Genomic DNA, 20,928 nt, shown 5'->3' on the forward strand with positions numbered 1-20,928 from the left:
CAAAAGCAACTGTAACTCATACAGACCTATCAGATTACATACTTCCAATAACTGTCAAAATCTATGAAGTAACAACAATTTGCAGAAGACTACAGCATTGTACCACATGAAGAAGCTATTTTCAGAAACGGTCACAGTACGCTGATCCATTATTAACCCTTAGCTTGTAAAGTAGCAGAACAAACTGCCTGTTGGCTTCAGTCTCGGCCGACGTTCGTCTGATGATTTTACTGACATTTCGCCAGCACGAGTGGCTGGCATTGTCAAAGCTTCACCCTCCGCTGCCGGTGGTGAACTGGGAATGCAGGGTGAAGCTTTGAAACTGCCAGCCACTCGTGCTGGCGAAACGTCAGTAAAATCACCAGACGAACGTCGGCCGAAGAACCCGTGACAGAAGCCAACATGCAGTTTGTCAACAAGTGGCCACGAAAGCCTTAACAATTTTGTAAAGAAGCAGAAGCTTGCAACTTAACAGATGTAACTGTTGCCCGTTTTCTGAAGACACTCGCCGCCTTCGATAACGCATAGCGTACAGGGCTTCTTCAAAAAATGCTAAAATACCGCTTTCCACCTGAAATAGTAAAATTAATAGAAAACCACATAGGAAATAGAAAAGTACGATTTGGGGGTCAAAAATCGTCCTACTTCCACACCCGGAGTGTGAGTCCCTCAGGGTGCTGTCATCTCTCAGTTACCATATACGATACATATTTGACAACCTAAGACCCAGGAGGCCGGATGAGGACATTGCTCTGTACGCAGATGTCACCACTTACTGGTGTCATGTGGGCATCTACAATGCACTCAATGAACAAGCCAACAGTTCCATCAGCAAACTTGAAACTGGCTCAGTAAATGGGGAACCAAACCTAATGCAACCAAAAATCTTACTAATAGGCAATAACAAGGCCCCAAAAACTCAACATTCGACTTTGGAGACAAGAAATTACTCGCAATCAAACGTAAAATCTCTTGGAATCTATCTAGAGGAACTCTTAAGCTGGCAGAAAGTTGTTTCGCCTTACAAAATACCAAAGACGTGGAGTGGAACAACCGGAAACCAGTTACCCTTCTTACATACATAATATTTGTCCAACTCATTCTCGAATATGAATCTCAAGCATGGATTACGTAATATAACCCAACGGAAAAAAAAATCTGTCTCGTGACTAGAGGACACTTCGAATAGCTGGAGATCTACTCATGATTTCCCAACACATTCTCTTTATGAAACATTTAAAACCAAAAACATACTAGATAGACTGAAACAAGAAATCACCACTTCTGGGTTTACAAAATCATTTTTTCAGTACAATGCTACAACGTTCAATTTTCCGCAGTTCAGATATGTATTTCTTCCCTACATTATTCTCGAAGAGGTATCGAATTCACAGCAACAGAATCCTCTGGAAAATATAGAAATGAATGAAACTGTCAACAGACCAATTACACCTACAAGGATTGGGATGATTAAGCAACATATGTAGAAAGAGCAACTTATTGAGCAGAATTACTTCATTTAACTCCTGTAGAACAAGACAATATTTTTTTTTTACACCGACTAGATTTTCAAGTTTTTCATTTTATAAAAAATTAGAAGGAAATTTTGTACATCAACAAAATTCTAGGATCACAGTACAACATCATCAAGACCGCTGAGATAATGTGAAGATGTATAAACCAAACAACAGGCAACAGGTTCCAGCTGGGATTTACTCGACCGAGAGATTTTCTCTCAGCCGTAAAGCAAATGTCGGGATTGGGAATGAAGGAAACATAATGAAGAACATCTGTCTCTCAACTACCATCCATATGCAGTTAAAAATCCCACAAAATTAAATAAACGCCCAATTGTCATAAATAAATGATGTCACAATAGCACAAACTACAACCATTGCCTGAAAAAGGCTATGCTCTCCTACAGCCCACCATCTACTTCAGAGATGGAATGAAAGATTTAAATTTTTTTTTCCATTCTTCCTGCAAAATAATGGTAAATTCAGGTAACAATAGTGACAGTTAGCGAATATTCACCGTCCTCTTAGGCCACAAACTCTCAATCTGGTATCTGGCCACAAACTCTCAATCTGGTATCTGGTACCTGGTGGCCAGGTAAGATGCGATTGTTCATTCCAGGTCTCACAGAGTCAGTCTTGGACGATGTGAGCTGTGACGATAGGGGCGCTGTCGTTATGAGCTGTTAGCCCAGTAGCAGAAAACTTAATGGGCATTGGTACGGATAATGCCTATGTCATGGTTGGACTAAATAACGGCCTATTTACGAAATTGAAAGAAGAGGTACCTCACCTGCTTTTGGTACGTTGCTTGCGCCATTCCTTGCAACTGGCTGTTTCACCTGCTGCAAAAGGATTTTTTCCGAGAAATTTGAAGTTTTTAATTAAAGAGACATATGGTTGGCTCAGTTCCTCCTCTTCCAGACATTCTCTTTATAAAGAGCTATACAGAACCATCAACTATGGACAGAAACCGTTAAAAATAGTTCAAGCGTGCCGGTAAAGGTGGTTATCAATAGAATCCACTATATGAAGAATACACATGCAATGGTCAAAGCCAAAAACACATTTTTCCGTAGCTAAAATGCACGAAAGGTGTCACACGGCAGAGTTATTGTACGCTTTGTATGCGAACGAGATTAATTACACATGTATTTCACTTTTATATCCAATATTAACTGAAATAAATAGAGTCAACAAAATGTTCGAGTAGAAAGATACAGATCATATGAAACTCTTTGATGAGTTGACCAACGTGATAGATATGCTTGTCAGCATAGATACGTTACCTGCACATAAAGTTAACATTTTTACTCAAAACATTCGTGTTTTCTTCGATCGAAAATGTTATCTGGGACTCCGCTTTGAGATTACCATGGGAAGACGAATAAATGTTGCGTAATCGGTGGATAACATTTATAGTAAGTTTGATTGAAGAAATAAAAAATAGATTACCATACAATTTGTCGTTGATGAAGAAGTTTCCAAAATAAGTGTTGTACAAGCACTTAATCACAACAAAGAAAATCTAATTGATATAATGGCTCAGTTCAATAAAAGCGTAGAATTTATATCAAGAGTGGATGATCGGTGACGACAATTCGGAACCAGAGCAAAGATACAAAAAAATTTTGGAATGAAGAATTGCATTTCAAAGATGCTCAAGGGTAATCGAGGTTTGACGAATTAGCGACTTTTGTGATTACTCTCGTAATACTGCCTCATTCCAATGCCAATGTTGAGAGCTTATTTAGCAGTATGAATGTAATAAAGAACAAGCAGAGGAACAGAATGAAGTTAAGTCTTTTAACTGCTGTATTAAGAATACGCTGTGGTTTGAGGTTGGTAGGAAAATTCTAAATTCTACGAAGTATATGAAATTCAACTAAACTTTGTAAAACTAATCTGTACCGAAGAATCGTATTAATCTGTATCCGACGATGATGATGATGATGCAGACAAAAACGATTCATCTGAAGGACGATATCATTGAAATAATTAGCTGTTGTTGTAGAACTTATTGTATGTTCCTGACATTGACTAGCTGATTTATTTATTGTATGTTGATTTAATTATCGTGAATATTTTATTACTTAATTATAAAGGAAACTATTACTAATATACTTATTGTTTTCTTTCATGATAATTTTTAAAAATTGTAGTGGAAATCTTAGCGATTATGAGAGTAGGTACAATTTTGTTGGTGGTTTTCTGGTAATTTTGCACTTGAAACGGGTGTGGAGCTCGCTTTAACTATTGGCAACACTGGTGACAAGGCCACCCCTTCGGCAGCAAACGTGACTTTGTACACTGACGGACTGTAGGTGCAACGTCTCACAATGTTGTTTGTTATTCAGTGATCGTGAATGATTGTCACGATCGCCATTAGAGAAGATCGAGTTAGCTGCTGCGTAGACAGGCCTTGTCTCCTATGAATGTCATGCTCTGTTGCCTTGGTGGATGACGGTATCAGGGATAAGTTTCCATCTGCAATTTATTTTTTGCTGTATACCGAAAACCATTGGATTTTAGAGGGTACCAGTAGAAAAATAAACTGCGGTTGGAAACCTACCTGACAAACCGTCATCTCCCGGGGCAAAAGAGTGTCGCATTCATAGGATATAAGGCCTTTTTCTCCACTGGTGATCATGGCAATCAGTCGCGAACACTGAATAACAAAAAACATTGCGAGACATTCCGCCAAGGGTCCGTCAGCGTCCAAACTCCCGTTTGCTGGCGAAGGGATAGCATACTGGCGGGAGCCGGCGCCTGTGACTACGGTGTTCCGTAGCGTCGTTAGATTTAGTTTCCGAACGTGGGTTCCTATCCACGATTTTTTCCTCAATACACGCCCTAGAAGCACTCGAAGGTTGTCGCAACATTTCTGGGACATTATGATAACATTAAAATGATATTTTGTGTGGGCCCATTTAGATTATCGTTTTGTGTCGTCTTGTGTACCATTGTAACACTGACAGTTACAGACTTTGAAAACATGCATTCCAGTTATAGTTTTGCTAAAGTTGCTTGTAAATTGCGTGCCAAGTGTGGCAATATTTTGCCTACGTTTCCTAGTTGTCATTACTTCCTCTGGCTGGTCGCTGGCTAGTGGCGTGTCTCTCTGGCAGAGGTTGGGTTGGGTTGTTTGGGGGAAGAGACCAAACAGCCAGGTCATCGGTGTCATCGGATTAGGGAAGGACGGGGAAGGAAGTCGGCCGTGCCCTTTCAAAGGAACCATCCCGAAATTTGCCTGGAGCGATATGCGGAAATCACGGAAACCTAAATCCGGATGGTCTGACACGGGATTGAAGCGTCGTCCTCCGGAATGTGAGTCCAGTGTGTTAACCACTGCGCCACCTCGCTCGGTCTGGCAGAGGAAGTGCCTATCGGCTGGCGCTGAGGGCAGAGGGAGTGGACTGTTACCAGACACGAGCATTGACTGTATTAGTTGGCCGCTGGCGGAAGTTTGGCTGCAAGTCTAGAGCCGACTTGTTAATGAGAGGTCGCCTGCAAGCTTGGCAGGTATTTTGGGCCCACTGAGCTGACCAGACGTGGTATGCTAGAACCTATGGCTTATAGATATTGGTTGTAGCTTGTCACTGTTATTTGTATGTCAGACGAGGGGAATTACGCGATGTACATGATGTGCATACAGATACCTGTGCTAAGCAGCTCGGTATAGTGAACAGGTATTGTAACGTTGCATTGACTATCAGCGGCATTATCTAATAATTGGGCATAGACAGTGTGTCGCTCGACTGTCTCACTTTATTTATTTATACGAGTCCAAAGAACACTTAAAGTACCGTACAACATAATAAAAACTGCAATCTAATTAACTACAGAGAATTCCGTGTTTTATGAGTCAGGTATTCAGCCCCGGAATGACACGATCATTCGCTGCCAACAGATCTCCCATGTGACAGGTTTCACTTAGGTCACTGCAGACCATAAAATGTTCATAGCCCTGCCTTGCTTCGCATTAACAACATTTATCATCAAATAAGTCTTGTACCTTGTCACCCGTGTTCTCAAACTTTTGATGGTTTTCCGGGTCCCGTATTGGATATGGCAGCCTCATAGTAGTTTCTCTTTTGCTGTCCATAATTTCCCAGCAGACGTTGTTCTCCACAGTTCAGTTTGGTGGGCTTCTGCTGAGCTTGTAATTGGTGCTCTTGTAAGTAGAAAACTTCTTCTGGATTTCAGTCATAATGGGTAAGTGTAGTTTCCAGAACTAAAGATGCCTGGAATCTGTTTCTTGCTCCTTCTTTTCATTCTCTGCTGCTAACTGTGTTCTTACATCTGGAGATAATACTCCCATTATTGGAAAGATCTTGTTGACTGGCGTTGGTCTCAAGCAGCTTGTGATCATGCAGCCTGTCTCATGAAGAAGCACATCCACTTGGTTAGCATGCGCAGAGTTCCTCCAGACTGGTGTGGTGGACTCTGCAGCAGAGAGACACAGTGCAAGTGCATATGAGCGGAGTATGCTGGACCGCGCTCCCCACGTGAAGTTTGTCAGCTTGCGGATTAGGGTGTTCCTGGTGCATGCCTTGTGTCTAATGTTTTACACTGTTGTTCGTAGGTTAAGGCACGCTACGACTTTGGTCCTAGATTTTGAGGCATCCTTTTCAGGTGATGTCCAACTTCCTCCTCAATGCGTAGGTGGAGCGCACTGGACTGTGTTAATAACTGATGATGTGAGGTGCCATACAGTGTGTATGTTGGCTGTATAGGATACGGACTTCGTATTGATTTACGCTATCACTCAGGCAGTCAGTTTGCTAGAGGTTTTTAAATGTTGTATCAAATCAGTAACGGCGCTGCTATTCTGGTCGTGAGCATGATGAATAGCTCATGTTAACTTTGGAGTACTACATGGTTGTTTCCTGTTTCTAATGCTGAGCTGTTCCAGGATTGTCGGTGCTATTTTATAGCGCCTTTTATATGCAAATGTGGACTGAAGTTTTTGTACTAGGGTGCTTTTTTATGGCAGCGTACACAAATGTCAGAAATCCCATGGGTCTTTAAAACGGAAGCTGTTGTTTTCAATGATTATAGTATTTATGGTAAACATTTGATCTCTTACACTCAATGTATTTCTTAAGTTACCTTGCACTGGCTCATTTTCGTTCACTGTTGTTGTTACAATCATGGCGTAGATTCATTTCAGTTTCATTTAATCTGAGTCTGTTTTGAATAATTTGTTACTGTTGTTAATATTTTAGTTTTGAAGCATTTTGTTTATGATTCTGATGGTCATAGCTGGTTGTTTATGTAAATTTTATTAAATCTCAGTCTTTGTTAATAATATATTGCTGCATCAATATTCGGTCTTGGAAATAGTTTGTTTATGAAACTGGTGGTTGCAGCCAGTTGTTCTCATCGAATCATATCTATATCTATTTGATGTTATTTTACCACTAAGCATATAAATATTTCACTGGTAACCCAAACTCCATCAGTCTATTCCATCCTTTCGTCCTAAGGTCCCAGCTGCAATAAACAGTAGCCAGTGCACACATTGAAAGTAAGTGTCATCATCATGCGCGAGCTGACCCACGATGTCAGTGTTTAACAGCAAAGCGTCGGTTCCCTTTCAGTGGTAAAGTAACGCAGCAGCCGATCATTCGGAACGAACTTCGTTTGAGAGCTGGATCATTAAGCCCTGCTCGCGGTCTGTTTGACTGTTGCCGCCTGCAGCGACAACAACGCGTTTTGTCCGCGCGAGTTGCTCGCTACCAGTTTGACCGAGCCTGTGCCCTGGGGCAGCTGACGATCGCGGTAACGTTGTAGTCATGGAGCGTAACAAACATCGGTTGACGAGCAAATTTTCACTGGCTAGTATTAAATTTTGACTTAGTGTTGATATTAGAATGGATGGAAATGTGGGCAAATGGAAAGTGTGTTATTTGCAGTCGAGAGGGGAGGATAATGAGAAGACTTTGATTGCAAAAAATAATCCATTTCTTTAATGTGTATTTACTGTATATTCAACCTGAAAATGGAGTAAAGGAACACCGTTGTCATAATTTAATTACGGAGAATGGAAATTAAATTATCTGTTAACACTTACTCTTACTAAATCTGAATAATGCTTACTCTCATGAAATTTGCGAGGCAATAGTATGGTTAACGTACTGTTCTAGCGTTTTGGTTAATAATTCTTAAAATAGGTAGTCACTACTGAGAGATCGTTTAATTTTCATAATTAATCCGGAAACAAACTGTTTCGATTCTATTGAGAAATTTGTGGTTAGCCGTTCATACACAGCAATTCCCGCAGCAGTTAGCGGACTCGATATGCTCGGAATAGTAATAACTGTGATCATTATGAAATCGTGTGGTATTGTACTTCATAAATGCAGATTATGGATTTCTTCCGGGTTTCTATAACACTACGTTTCTGTCTCTATGCTACAATTCATCACTGTCACATTTGTTTTTAGAGAAAGTCCGTTCTGAGCAAAACAATTTTTATTTTTACTTTTATTCCCCAGACATGTTTCGCTGAAGTTTCAGTATCATTTGTGGGTTTTTTGTTATCTTCAATAAAACAGGAAAAATGCTTTTTACTGCTTTTACACATGAGTTTGAGTTTGTATGACAATATTTACACAATGAAAAACAGACACAATTTTGTATACATTTCCTGGATTTTCAAGCAATTTCACGCAGTTGTTTTGTTTCACAGTTTGTCATCTGGAACCGTACAGAACTTAATGTAGAATAGGTATATACTTAGAAAATTTATCAGTGGGCATATTGTGCTATGCCTACCATTAACTAATATTATGTAGAAGATGTGCGTATGTGAGTGTGTGTTTGCAATATGTTTCACTTACTTTTGCTAGTTTCCCCATTATCTTCATTTTAAAGACCTGGACCAAGTAACTTATGAGGTCACTCTTTACAAATTACAGTAACAAGATGGCAGGCAACTGAACAGTTGAGTGTTTTCAGGGTGGGAGTTTTGAATCTTTGTAGTGTGTATCTGTAATTGTGTGTGTGTGTGTGTGTGTGTGTGTGTGTTTGTTTGTCTGTGTGTGTGTGTGTGTGTGTGTGTGTGTGTGTGTGTGTGTGTGTGTGTGTGCACGCGCACTTGTGTGTGTGTGTGTGTGTGTGTGTGTGTGAGAGAGAGAGAGAGAGAGAGACAGACGGAGAGAGAGAGAGAGACAGAGAGAGAGAGTGTGTGTTTTTCGACTGGGGGTTTGGGGTGCTGTGGGTTGGTGTTGTCTGATAGTTCTTTGAGGCTAAAGAACAGAGTTCTATTGCAGAGAACTGTGTATTCACTTATTATTTGTTTTACTTCAGTTATGGCTTTTCGTATTTGATAGTTTTCTTCAATGACTGGTTTCTGTGGAGGGCATTGCTGCATTTGAAAATTTTCAAGCTGGGCATTGATGCCTGTTGGTCTGTGTTTCATGTTCAAAAGGTGTTCAGAAAATGTCGAATGAGAGCTATGTTCTGTGTATCTGGTGTTTAAGTTTCTGCTTGTCTGAACTATATAAATCGATTTGTTGTCTTGGCATATCAATTGGTAAATAACAGATGTGATGTGTTTTTCTGTGCTTGCGTTAGTTGCTCTTAGTTTTCTCTGAACTGAACTGCATGCCCTGTAGGCTGTTTGTAATCCTTGTTTTTTGGATATGCTGTCTATTTTGTAGGGGTGTGTTATTAATGTAAGTTAGAGTATATCATTTGCTCGTCATTATGGGTGTCTGTTGTTCATGTGTGCATATATGTCTGTTCTGTGTGTTTACGTTATGTGTGTTTGTGTTCTGTGTGGCTCTGTTAGTAAGCTGGTCAGAGATGGTTTTTTTTGTATGCTGTGTGTCCACTTTATTTTTGTTTTAATGTTGTGATTCAGTTTCCCTTCAGTTTTTGTATCATATCCATTCTTAATAGCTATTTGTTTGTCAAATTCTGTCGTCGAGAGCAGTGAAGCTTTTCTCACCTGATGATGGCGGCCAGTTGGACTGCTGAAATATTGTGCTCAGATGACAGTTTGATCCGGCTGGAAACCTGACAAGAATTTGATATCCTAAAACACTGGGAAAGTCTACATAGCTGCTTGTTTGATTGTCTGTAACTCGTTTTTGTAGTTGTCTTCTCTGAGTGGAGTTTCGTTGAGTCTATGCAGCACATACTGGAAACCAGCTAGTCTGTGAAATCGGATGTTTAGTGTATTTGTGCATGGTTTTTCTGGCGGTGGTGAGTGTCCTGAATATGGAGAATTAATGTTAGTTGTTGTTTCTGTGTATTGTGAGGTCGAGGAAATTTAACGTTTTGTCGTTTTCGGTTTATTTTGGGGTGAACTGTTTTTTTATCGTTGTGGAGTTGTTGAATGTGACTGAGTATTTCATCTAGAAGACATATGATGTCTTCTAAATAGCGATACCAATATACTATTCTTGTCTAGGTCGTAACTTTGTTTCTAATATTTTTTCAACGTGATTGAGGGAGATGTTGGCTGGGAGTCCAGTGATTGGTGATCCCATGGGATGTCAATAGTACTATGAGTAGAACTGGTTGTCAAATGAGAAATGGTTTTACTCTGTGATTAGTTTTAGAATGCTAAGTATTTCTTTGATGTGGGGTTTGGGAATGACATTTTTCTGTCTTAATTATTGTTTGATGATATTGGAGCTTTCTGTGGTAGGAATATTTATGTACATGGATGAGATGTCAAATGATGTGAGTATGGTTGTTGTGGGCATTTTGATGTCTTTGATTTTTTCTATCTGCTCTTCGGTGTTGTTTATGCTGTTTTTTTGAGTAGACATAATGTTTATGTAAGTATGTGTGTATTTCTCCCACTGTGTGATACATGGGTGCACTTCTGAAATTTACCTTTCGACATATTGGAGAATCCTTCTTGTGGAGCTTTAGTAGGGTGTTTAGTGTAGGGGCCTTGGGTTTTTGTAGTTTTAGCCATTTCACTACCTGTTTTGTGGATATGAGTGAGACATTCTTCAGAATTGTATGGTATCTTTGTTTTAGGTAACTAATTGGCTTTGTTATATTGATGTCTTTTAGATATTTTAATAGACACAGAAAATGACAAAATGTTAAACTCTCTTGACCTCACAGTAGACAGAAACAACAACCAACACCAGTTTTCCATATTCAAGAAAGTCACCACCACTAGCCCAATGGCCGTACACAAATACCCTAATCATCCAATTATGCACAGACTAATTGGTTTCCACTATATGCTACACAGACTAAACAAAACTCCACTCAGTGAAGACAGCTACAAAAATGAATTACAGGCAATCAGACAAACAGCTATATAGAATAGATATAATACAAAAAATATAGAGAAACTGACTCACTAAACTGAAACAAAAATAAAGTTGACAAGCAGCACACGAAAACAAACACCCTGTCACCAATTTACAAACACAGGCACATGGAACATAATCACACAAAACACAAATACACAGAAGACACACATACATGAACAAGAAACACCTATAACAATAAGCAAATGGTACACTCTCGCTTACAACAACAACAACAAAAACTCCCCCATAAAGATGGCTACTGTAGGGAAACAGCATACTCACGCCTTATAAAATTCACATCAGTCTTTCCATTGTGTGCCAGCCAGTCCGCTGTAACTAGCTCTGACATCATAAATGTTGCACAATACTTTAAAAATCAAGTAAATAACCTGAAACGTTTCTAGCATGTCAGGAGTAATACAAAATCAATATGTGCTGAATATCAGTTCAATAACTTTAACCATTTTCAAAATTTGGACGTTTTTCTGTAAAAATCATTGGCGCAACAGAAAAGAGCTAGAAACTTAAAAATTTATATTTAGATTCCTTTTGCATAATAATTTAGTAGAAACAGAATTCTGGATCTCACAAATTAAAATTTTAGTTGAAATTAATGATTTTATGGTTTTTGTCTTAAAAATTTAGGAAGCAAGATAGATTAAGTAGGCGAATAAATAAGGCTAGGATGTTTAAATTTATGTAGAAAGGAGACCCGCTATAATCATAAAGATGTGAGAAGTTTCAACTGAATAACTATAAAACTATAGCTATAGCGTATCTCCAAAGAGCAAGTTCAGAGCTCGTCTACTGCGTGTAGATTATTAATTCTCTCGCCCAAAATATTTGACTTAGCTACGTCAGACATTTATTATGATTACTTATCTGTGTGCTGATTGCACATTTAAATTGAGAGCTTCATCGGCCATCAGCAAAGGAAGCAATGATTTATTCGATAACTTAAAGTGGTGCATTACTAGCCCAGCAGCTAGTCGGGAGAGCGGATTTGATCAGGTGTTGCCTTAGCCGTCCGCACCGCGGCTTTATATGTAAGAACGCTGCCTGAGAGAAAAAGGCCCCAGTTCTCTTCAGATGCTGATTAGCGCACCACCTGTGCCGGGAGTCGCGTCGCGTCGGTATCATTGCTATAAACAGCCTCGGATGCCGTAATAAGTTACTCAGGATACGCGTAACCATGAAATCGTTTTCGAGTGAAGTGCTAATTCTGGGATGACTTTAATGATCTATCTTCAGTTTGCGCATGTCGTATTTTCACGTGCCATCGCGGGACAGACATTCTACCATTATTTAGCGTGGCGTTTGATGAACGTTATCATCAAATTATGGCGAGCATTCACTTAAACATTTAATTTGAACAGTTATAGTTGCATCAGGGCATTAGACTCTAAACTGCTCTGATAGTTGGATTGTGTGGAATCTTTTTGGTCCGTGACTTTCAGAATATAGTGAACATTTTAGAGAAAATGGTTTTTGATTATGAATCCCAGACAATCTCCTAATTCCTCAGAGCTATAAGCTGTAGCTTTAAATGTATTTCTCAGATGAAGTGGGCACTAGGAATTCTAATTACAGGCTTCACGTTTTGCTAATCACTTTCTGGCTGCCAATATTGTAGTTAGAGAGCCAGTGTTGAGGACGGCAAACAACAGCATAAAAAATACAAAACAGTTTATTCAATTATTCCACCCACCGCCCCACATATGGTGCATCGGCCGGGAAATGCATCTTTTCTATATACAAAACATTTACAACAATTATTCCATCCGCTGCCCCACATATGGTGCATTGGCCGGGAAAAACAAAACATATTAGTAACAAATTATTCCACCCGCCGCCCCACATATGTTGCTAATCGGCCGGGAAAGAGCCTGAGTAAAAGTGAAAGTGATTTTTAAATATTCGAATTCGGGAGTGAAACGCTACACGCAACTGAGTAATAGAACAGTGATAGTGTTACGTGTGCATGTGGACAACGCAATTGGATTAACAACGCATCTGAATTGACGGAGCTGGCACTGAGTCTAGCGGCGCTGCCGGCATCACGACAAGCCAGTTTCGCCTCACCGCAGTCGTCCGCCGGAGCAACCGGAGCCATGCCTGCAGTTGCGGCCATGCAAGCACTCAGCAGCCGCCGAAGTGCCGTCTGCAGTTCAATGCGCCGTGTCGCATCAGTAATCCTGGTACGCCGCGCCGGCAGCGCCATACGTCCTGCAGAAGGAACTAAGTTAGGTGAAAAGCTGTTAAAAATTTTACTAACCTGAACTAAAAGACTGTCGGCGATGGAACCGCCAGAAGAAACTGAGTTTAAACTTAAATCAGATCCTATGTCTGGTGAGGGAACTGTAAATCCAGACAACGGTTCAAGTGTAAATATGCATGAAAATAGTAATGTTAAAGTGAAATATGAAGTATTGTCTCCTGACAGTTGTGTGAAAAGTGGCAATGATTCAATAATAGAGAACCCTGTAGTAAAGCAGAAATCATAAATTGTTAATTTATTGGATGATAGTTTATCTGATGAGTTAAAAACGAAACAGTCATCAGAGGTGGTAGAGTTTAAAAAGGATAAGTTAGATATGACTGATCAATCAGGAGTTTCATTTAGTTTTGATGATTCTGGTGTTGGAGCTAGTTTTTCGTCACCTGAGTGTGATAAAAAGCCAGCTAGTGAGCAACCCGAAGATACTGGGGCTATTGATTTAAATGTTATATTGCAAGCAAAAGCTACCAGTAATGCTAGAATGACAGCTGAATTAAAGTCTGAAATAACTGAGTTCAAAAGCAGTAATGCTGAATTAAAGTATGAAATTGTGGCCAGCCAAACCAATTTTAATAAACGGTTTGAGGCAATGGACAATAAATTAGAATCCAATAAAGCTGAATTAGAAACTTCCTTCAAGACTGGCTGCAATAAGTTGAAAGAGGATCTGCACAGTTTAAATTACAAAATTGATTACAACCATGAGGATATTAAGAAAAAGGTTGCTCAACAGTTATCTGAGATGTATAAAACAGTAAAATCCGAAGTTGCTGAGGTTCGCAAAGACTTCCAAATGGAAGATGCGAAGCTGGAGCACAAGTTAACAGAAAAGATCGAGGCGGAATCTGAACTGTGCTCAGATAGGTTTAAAGATGTTAATATAAAAGTAAACATATGTCAAGCAGAAGTAGACGCAATCAAAACTGATACTACTCATATTGTGCAAAGAGTAGAAAATGTTGAAATGAGAGTAGAAAATATTAGTACTCACATTGCTAACATTGAGAGTAAAGTAGCTTCAGTAACTTCTGGTAATAGTAGTATGCAACAAGTTGTAGCTGCAAACGCCGCTTTTATCGGGTGTCGGCAGTTCTTGCGGTTCGATCCAGATAAAAATATCCACCTGCTAGATTTCTGGAACGATTTTGAAGATGTGATTCCACCAACTTGGACTGAACGAGAGAAAATCTCATTTATTAGAAGCCATTTAGCAGGTGACGCCATGCGTTGGTCAGCTGATGTTATGCTGAAGTGTAAAACATTAGCGGAATTTAAAACAGCTTTCATTAATAAGTATTGGTCTAACAATAAGCAAAATGAAGTGTTGAGAGAATTTTGGAGTGGAAAACGCTTCAATGCAGGCAAGGAATCTATTAAAGAGCTTGCTAGGTCATGGATCTCACGTTTGTCACATTTGGCCGAAAAGTTAAAACCTGAAATGATAATACTAGGTCTCGAAGCCAAATTGCCATGGTATTGGCAAACTAGAATTATATCTGCCCCTAGAGACAATCTGGATCGTTTCATTGAATATTTGGAACGTGTAGAGCGTGTTGCTGCCAATGAGGAGCAAGCACGTAATAACAGAAATGCTAATAACACTAGTAGTAATTTTAAGAACGAGCAGAATGGCAATGTAAACATCAGAACAGTAGGTGTTCGCCATCCTAAGAGAGATAGGAAAGGGAGAAATAATTACCAGAACCAACAATGGCATCCAAATGATAATAGTTTTGTTCCAAACAAAATTATGCAGGTAAACAACAGTACGGAAAGCAATGCTGTGCCAGTTAACTATAATGTGAATAAAGGAAACAGTAGTAGGCCGAGGCAGGAAAACTAGTTCCCGTCTGTGAGGACACTGACGCTCACCAGGTGGTTACTTTTCCTAACCCAGTAGTTACGGTAATTGGTAAGACAGATCAGAATACTCAAACTGAACATGTGGATGAAGGGTCGGTAGCATCTAAGGATACAGTAGAAATATTAGATCACTCACAGTGTTTGATAGATACCGTGTTGGAGACGCTTTCTAAGTGGGAAGAGAAAGAGAAGGCGCAGCAGTGTAACGATAGGGAGGAGCTATAAAATACTGAATTGTCAGGTGAAGAAGCAGAAGAAATTCATGCTTATATTTACGATGAGGATGATGTGCTCTTATCTAAAGTGCCTGTGCAGGAGGTTGATACTGTACTAATAGATTTAGGACAGGAGGTAAGTGAGAATGTAGAGGGTAGCCTGTTGGGGGTCGATGAACCCAGTAGCTGCGACCAGTTGTCACTTGAGAAGGAACCCGACGATAATAGTGAAAGTGGTTTAGCTGTAACTAGTGTTATGCCCGGTCTGGAGGCGCAGAATCGCTCAGACTACGGTAATTTGGGCCATGTTCAGCAAACTAAATATAATGAAGTAGTGCGGTGTTTCGATTTGAAATTAATAGACCGACTGGAAAAGGCAGCTGAAAATGTAATTCAGGAAACCCCTACACACTTTGACCTAAATGTAATGAAGACAGATGTCGATCACTTTAGTTGGAGACAAATCCAAAAGGAACTATTGGATGAGTTTGAGGAACCACCAGTACAAACTAGAATAAGCCACCCTATAATAATAGTGAATATGTTGGGTATCAATGTACGTTGTCACATAGACAGTGGAAGTGAGATGAGTACGATATCTCAGTCCTTCTTCGATGCATTACCTGGTAAAGACAAGCTTACAGTAATGAGGGTATCAGGACTAAGAATAATTGGTGCTACTGGCAAGGTGTCAAAAACGGTAAAGCAAGAGGCTTTGCTGCCCTTTAACATTAATGGTAATTTAATTGATCATCCATGCTTAATTGTAAATAATCTCAGTATTGAGGTTTTAATTGGCATAGATTTCTTGTCAAAATATCAGAGTGTTGTTGACTTTGAAAGATGCCAGTTAAAAATGGTCTTGCCGATAACCGGAGTAATTACGGTACCTTTTATTGATAAACATGTAGTAACTAATGATGAAACTTGGGAGCTGCCTATACGAGTTCCGAAAAATAGGAGACATTGGGACGAAGGTGTTAATCTTAGTAAAAGTAAGCTAAACACAGAAGAATAAGAAGCAATTATTTCGGACAAAATAGAAGCTAAATTGCAGGAAATCGATAAAATTTCAGCTAATCAGAAGGAAGAACTGAGACAGGTTTTAAAAAGGCATCATCAGGTATTTTCAAATCGACCTGGCGTGGTCAAAGGTTATGAATGTCAAATAAAGGTGAAACCTGGCCAAGTGTTTTTCAGGAACCCATACCAAATACATGTAGCTAGGAAGGAGGCGGTTCGAAAGAAGATACAGAGAATGCTAGAGTGGGGTGTGATTGAAAAAGCGGTCAGTGAGTACAATAATCCTCTTGTCGTTGTACCAAAAAGAGATGGGAGTCTCAGATTGGTCTTGGACGCTCGTTGGTTGAATGAAATAGTGGTTAGGGAAAGTGATAGACCGCAGAACATGGACGAGTTATTGCAAAAGTTCCGGGGAGTAAAATTCTTAACTTCTATGGACATCACGTGTGGATATTGGAATTTGCCACTGGCAGAAAGTTCAAGGAAGTACACAGCTTTCTTGTACGAAGTTGTTTGTTACCAATACCGTGTGGTACCTTTCGGACTTAATATCTCTGTTTGTGCCTTCGTACGTGTGATGTGCCATGTTTTAGGACCAGCCTTAATTAATAAAGTTACAGTCTACGTAGATGATCTGTTAACAGCAACTCCTACCTGGGAAGAACACATAGTTTTATTAGAGGAAGTGTTAGAGGCTACTGAGAGAAGTGGCATCAAACTAAAGATTGAAAAGACAGAGTGTGTTAAAGAGGAAACAGGTTTCTTGGGATATATGATAAGCGGAATCGGTATTCTGCCTGACCCAGGCAAGCTAGCAGTCATTGAAAAATTTGAGGCTCCCAGAAACAAGAAGCAGTTAAGATCGATGTTCGGTCTTTTCGGCTTCTATAGGCGTTTTGTTAGTGATCAGGCTTTTAATGCACCCTGTCTTCACCTCCTGTTGAAAAAGAATACCCCTTGGGTTTGGACAGCAGAATGCCAACAGGCGTTCAAGGTGCGTAAACAATCTTTAATTAATAGTCCTATTTTACATCATCCTGATTTTGAAAAATCATTCTGTATGTCTGTTGATGCTAGTGGCTATGGTATAGCTGTGGAGATATTCCAAGTAGAAATAGAGAACGAACAAGAAGTGCACAAGACTATAGCTTTCGCAAGTCGATCTTTACAGGCAGCAGAGAGAAATTATGGCATCTCAGAACGGGAAGTATTGGCAATTGTATTTGGGGTACAGAAATTTGAGCAGTATCTATTAGGTCACAAGATAATTATTTACAGTGACCATAAGGCGTTGACCTTTTTAAAGACGTGTAAGTTGAGGAATGCTCGTTTGGTAAGATGGTCATTGTATCTCCAGCAGTTTGACCATGAGGTTAGATATATTCAAGGGAAAGATAATTTGGTAGCTGATAGGTTATCTAGAAGTGCGGAGCTCTGTGATGACGCGGGAATTACAGCAACAGACCTAAGTGAAGTACGAATGTTTGTGTTGCACGAAGTAAAGGAAGAAAGTGCATTGAAGAGGGTGATACGAACTTGAGACGTGAGCAGAATGCAGATGACCAGCTGAAATTAGTAAAGAGCTATTTGGGAGATGCGAACTATCATAAGGTTTCGCAATACTACCGTCTGCATAAATGTATTCTGTTTAGGAGGAAAAAGGTATGTGTTTCTGAGTGGAAGCTGTGCTTTCCCTCACATCATATAGACTTACTAATCGACTATGTTCACCAGAGGTATGGGCACTATGGTGCAAAGAAGCGCACTGCAAAATTAAAAGAGAAAGTTGTGTTTGACAACATGTACCGACGTGTTGCCAAAACAGTCTAGCATCTTGTGTAGTGTGCCAGAAAGTCCGTGCTGCTAACACCAGAATACACGGGGATATGCATTCAGTAGAGCCAACTGAAACGCTAGAATTACTGGCTTGTGATTTGTTTGGCCCTCTTCCTGCTTCGAGAGCTGGTTGCACCCATGTTTTTGTTGTTGTGGATGGATTTAGTAAATATGTTAAGCTATACCCAATTAAAAGAGCAAATGCAAAAGCGTTGGTAGAAAAGTTGGAAAAAGATTTCTTCGTGAACGTTGGCGTTCCGAAGAATTTGCTGTCAGACAATAGGCCTCAATTTACTTCTGATATATTTAAAGAATGTCTGGATAAGGCCGGAGTGAAACTCCTGAAAATATCTGCGTATTTCCCCCAAGGAAACATGAGTGAACGTATTATGAGAGAATTGAATAGGCTTTGCAGGACTTATTGTGCTCAGAAACACTCAAGTTGGGCAGAGCACATGAAGTATTTTGAGAATGTAATTAACAACTTAAGGCATGATGCAACTGGTTTTGCGCCTTGCGAATTGATGTTTGGCCAAGAACCGCACAATGTGATTGCAGATATGGTAGAATTCCCTATTCTAACGCAAATATCCACGGACGAGAAGAAGTTAAAGGCTAGGGCAAATATACGAAAAAGAGCATTGGAAAGGAAGAAGCGTCATGACGCAAAAGCTGTACCCACCAGTTTTGAAATAGGTCAGTTAGTCCTTGTCAAAACCAAGGAAAAATCAAAGAAAATAAATGCAGAAACAAAGAAATTGATGTTCATATACCAAGGACCTTTCAGGATCATAGGAAAACCACATGCCAATGCATATAGGCTAGAGTACCCTAAAAGTAAAAAGCTATTCGGTCTCAGGAACGTGATCGACCTAAAGAAGTTCATAGGTAGTGAATGAATTCTGTAGGGAGGAGGTTGTTCTGTAACCTCTACACAATGTGGCAGCTGTGCAGTCCCAGCTGTGTGAGATCTTCTTTCCTTTTCAGATCTCACTCGTTCTTCATCTTTCCTATCCACCAAAATTTCGGCTCTTACTCTCAAATACTAAAATCTTCCGGTATGACTATCAAGCCAGCATTAAGCTAATGAATTCTGTAGGGAGGAGGTTGTTCTGTAACCTCTACACAGTGTGGCAGCTGTGCAGTCCCAGCTGTGTGAGATCTTCTTTCCTTCTTTTAGGTCTCACTCTATCTTCATCTTTCCTATCCACCAAAGTTTCGACTCCTTCTTTGCAATACTAAAATTTTCCGTCATGGCTATCAAGCCATGAGTCTGTAACCATTCTATCCACCGATTAGTGAAGAAAATACCTAATGTGACAAACCTAACAGTGACATAAACAACAGAGAAGTATGAAGTAATTAAGGTACAAAGGTATCTGAGTAACAAGTATGTATAGAATCCTGGTAATATTGTAAGTACAAAGTGTTGTTTTACTGGAAATGGTCCACCAACAGTAATTTAAAAAGATATACAAATTCGTGTACAAGCAGGATCTGAAGTGGCACTGAAACCTACTGTATACTGTAGAGCTAACTAATTAATAGTAAAAGCGAGTACTTAGTGTTATGAAAAATATGCAGATAAGTTGTAAGAATGAACTCACCTTGTGTAGCAAGGAATGGCAGTGTAATAGAACTTAACAGTGTTTGTGGTTGAGACGTGAAGAACACGTCCTTGAAATATTTATAAGGTTGGAGCTGGCCGTTATTTGGTGTAGTGTGTGTCAGAACACACCTACACGTATTGAGGTTATGAGTTGGAGGCGTGAATGCGACCATAGGTACCCTTATGTTAGATGAGACAGAGCAGCTCATGGTGTCCTATAGCTGTAAGGAATTTAGCATTACGCTCGTCCATAATTACTTAATGCACTTTAGTGGTAGGTCGAGAGAGACTACCTGTGGTTTCAGCGTCCGATCGAATGCAAATGGATTGCCACGTGAGCAAACTGATCAGCTGCAATACACTATAGATATGAAAAAAATGTGCTATCCTATGCGTTAAATGTTAATAGAGTGAGTGTTAAATAAGTACACACACTAGCAACATAATTGAGTAACATAATGGCAGATGTGAAACATTATTTATAGCTCAGCATAAATACACTTCGATGAAGTAAGTACATAATTGCAGATGTGGAACTGACACAGCAGCAGAGGACCAATAAGTGGATTTAGTAGTCAACTAAACGTAGTGTGTTTTGAACACTCAGAACTGTACTATCACCACAAGTTACTCACATGTACAAAAAAGCTGAGAAGACAACTACTAATCAAATATACTCATACTATCTCTAACAATAAGGTAATCGAAGATGAGTCAGATAAGTAAATAAAATACAAATGTATCAGGAATGTACCGAGCATTGGTTCAGTGTTCCGGCCCAGAAATAATAAATTGAAATTAAATAAGATTTATGATTGCACGCCTTGAGCATAAATTTTCTCTAGTACGTGACTAACGGCGTTTTGAGCCATTTGTTTATCGATTTTATGACAGTTAAGTAACCACGAGAGTAAAATTGAAAAAGTTCTGTTAACTTTGTTCCAGTAACATATTGAAAGATAAAATGTATATATCCCCATTTCATTTTGACCCACCCTTAGATATTAAGTGAACAGAGTCTGAGGCACTCTTTTTGTTTGTTCTACAGGACAAATCAGACAATGGCAGCCTGGTAGCTGCGTGAAAGCGTGGAGTGACTTGGACACAACTCACAGTGACCCCTCCCCTTTCCCCATGTAATTTAGAATGGACGTGAAGGACGCACACCATAGGAACTTCCCCTCCTCTACCCATGTGAATGGAAGTGTAGAACGCCAGCCAAAGCGGCTACAACCACGTGTGTAAAAATGAAATTGTAATGATTTGTGAAATTTTCTCTCAGGTTTAGAAAAGACTGCTA

The sequence above is a fragment of the Schistocerca americana genome, chromosome 1 (assembly GCF_021461395.2).
Source record: "Schistocerca americana isolate TAMUIC-IGC-003095 chromosome 1, iqSchAmer2.1, whole genome shotgun sequence".
Lineage (NCBI taxonomy): Eukaryota > Metazoa > Arthropoda > Insecta > Orthoptera > Acrididae > Schistocerca > Schistocerca americana.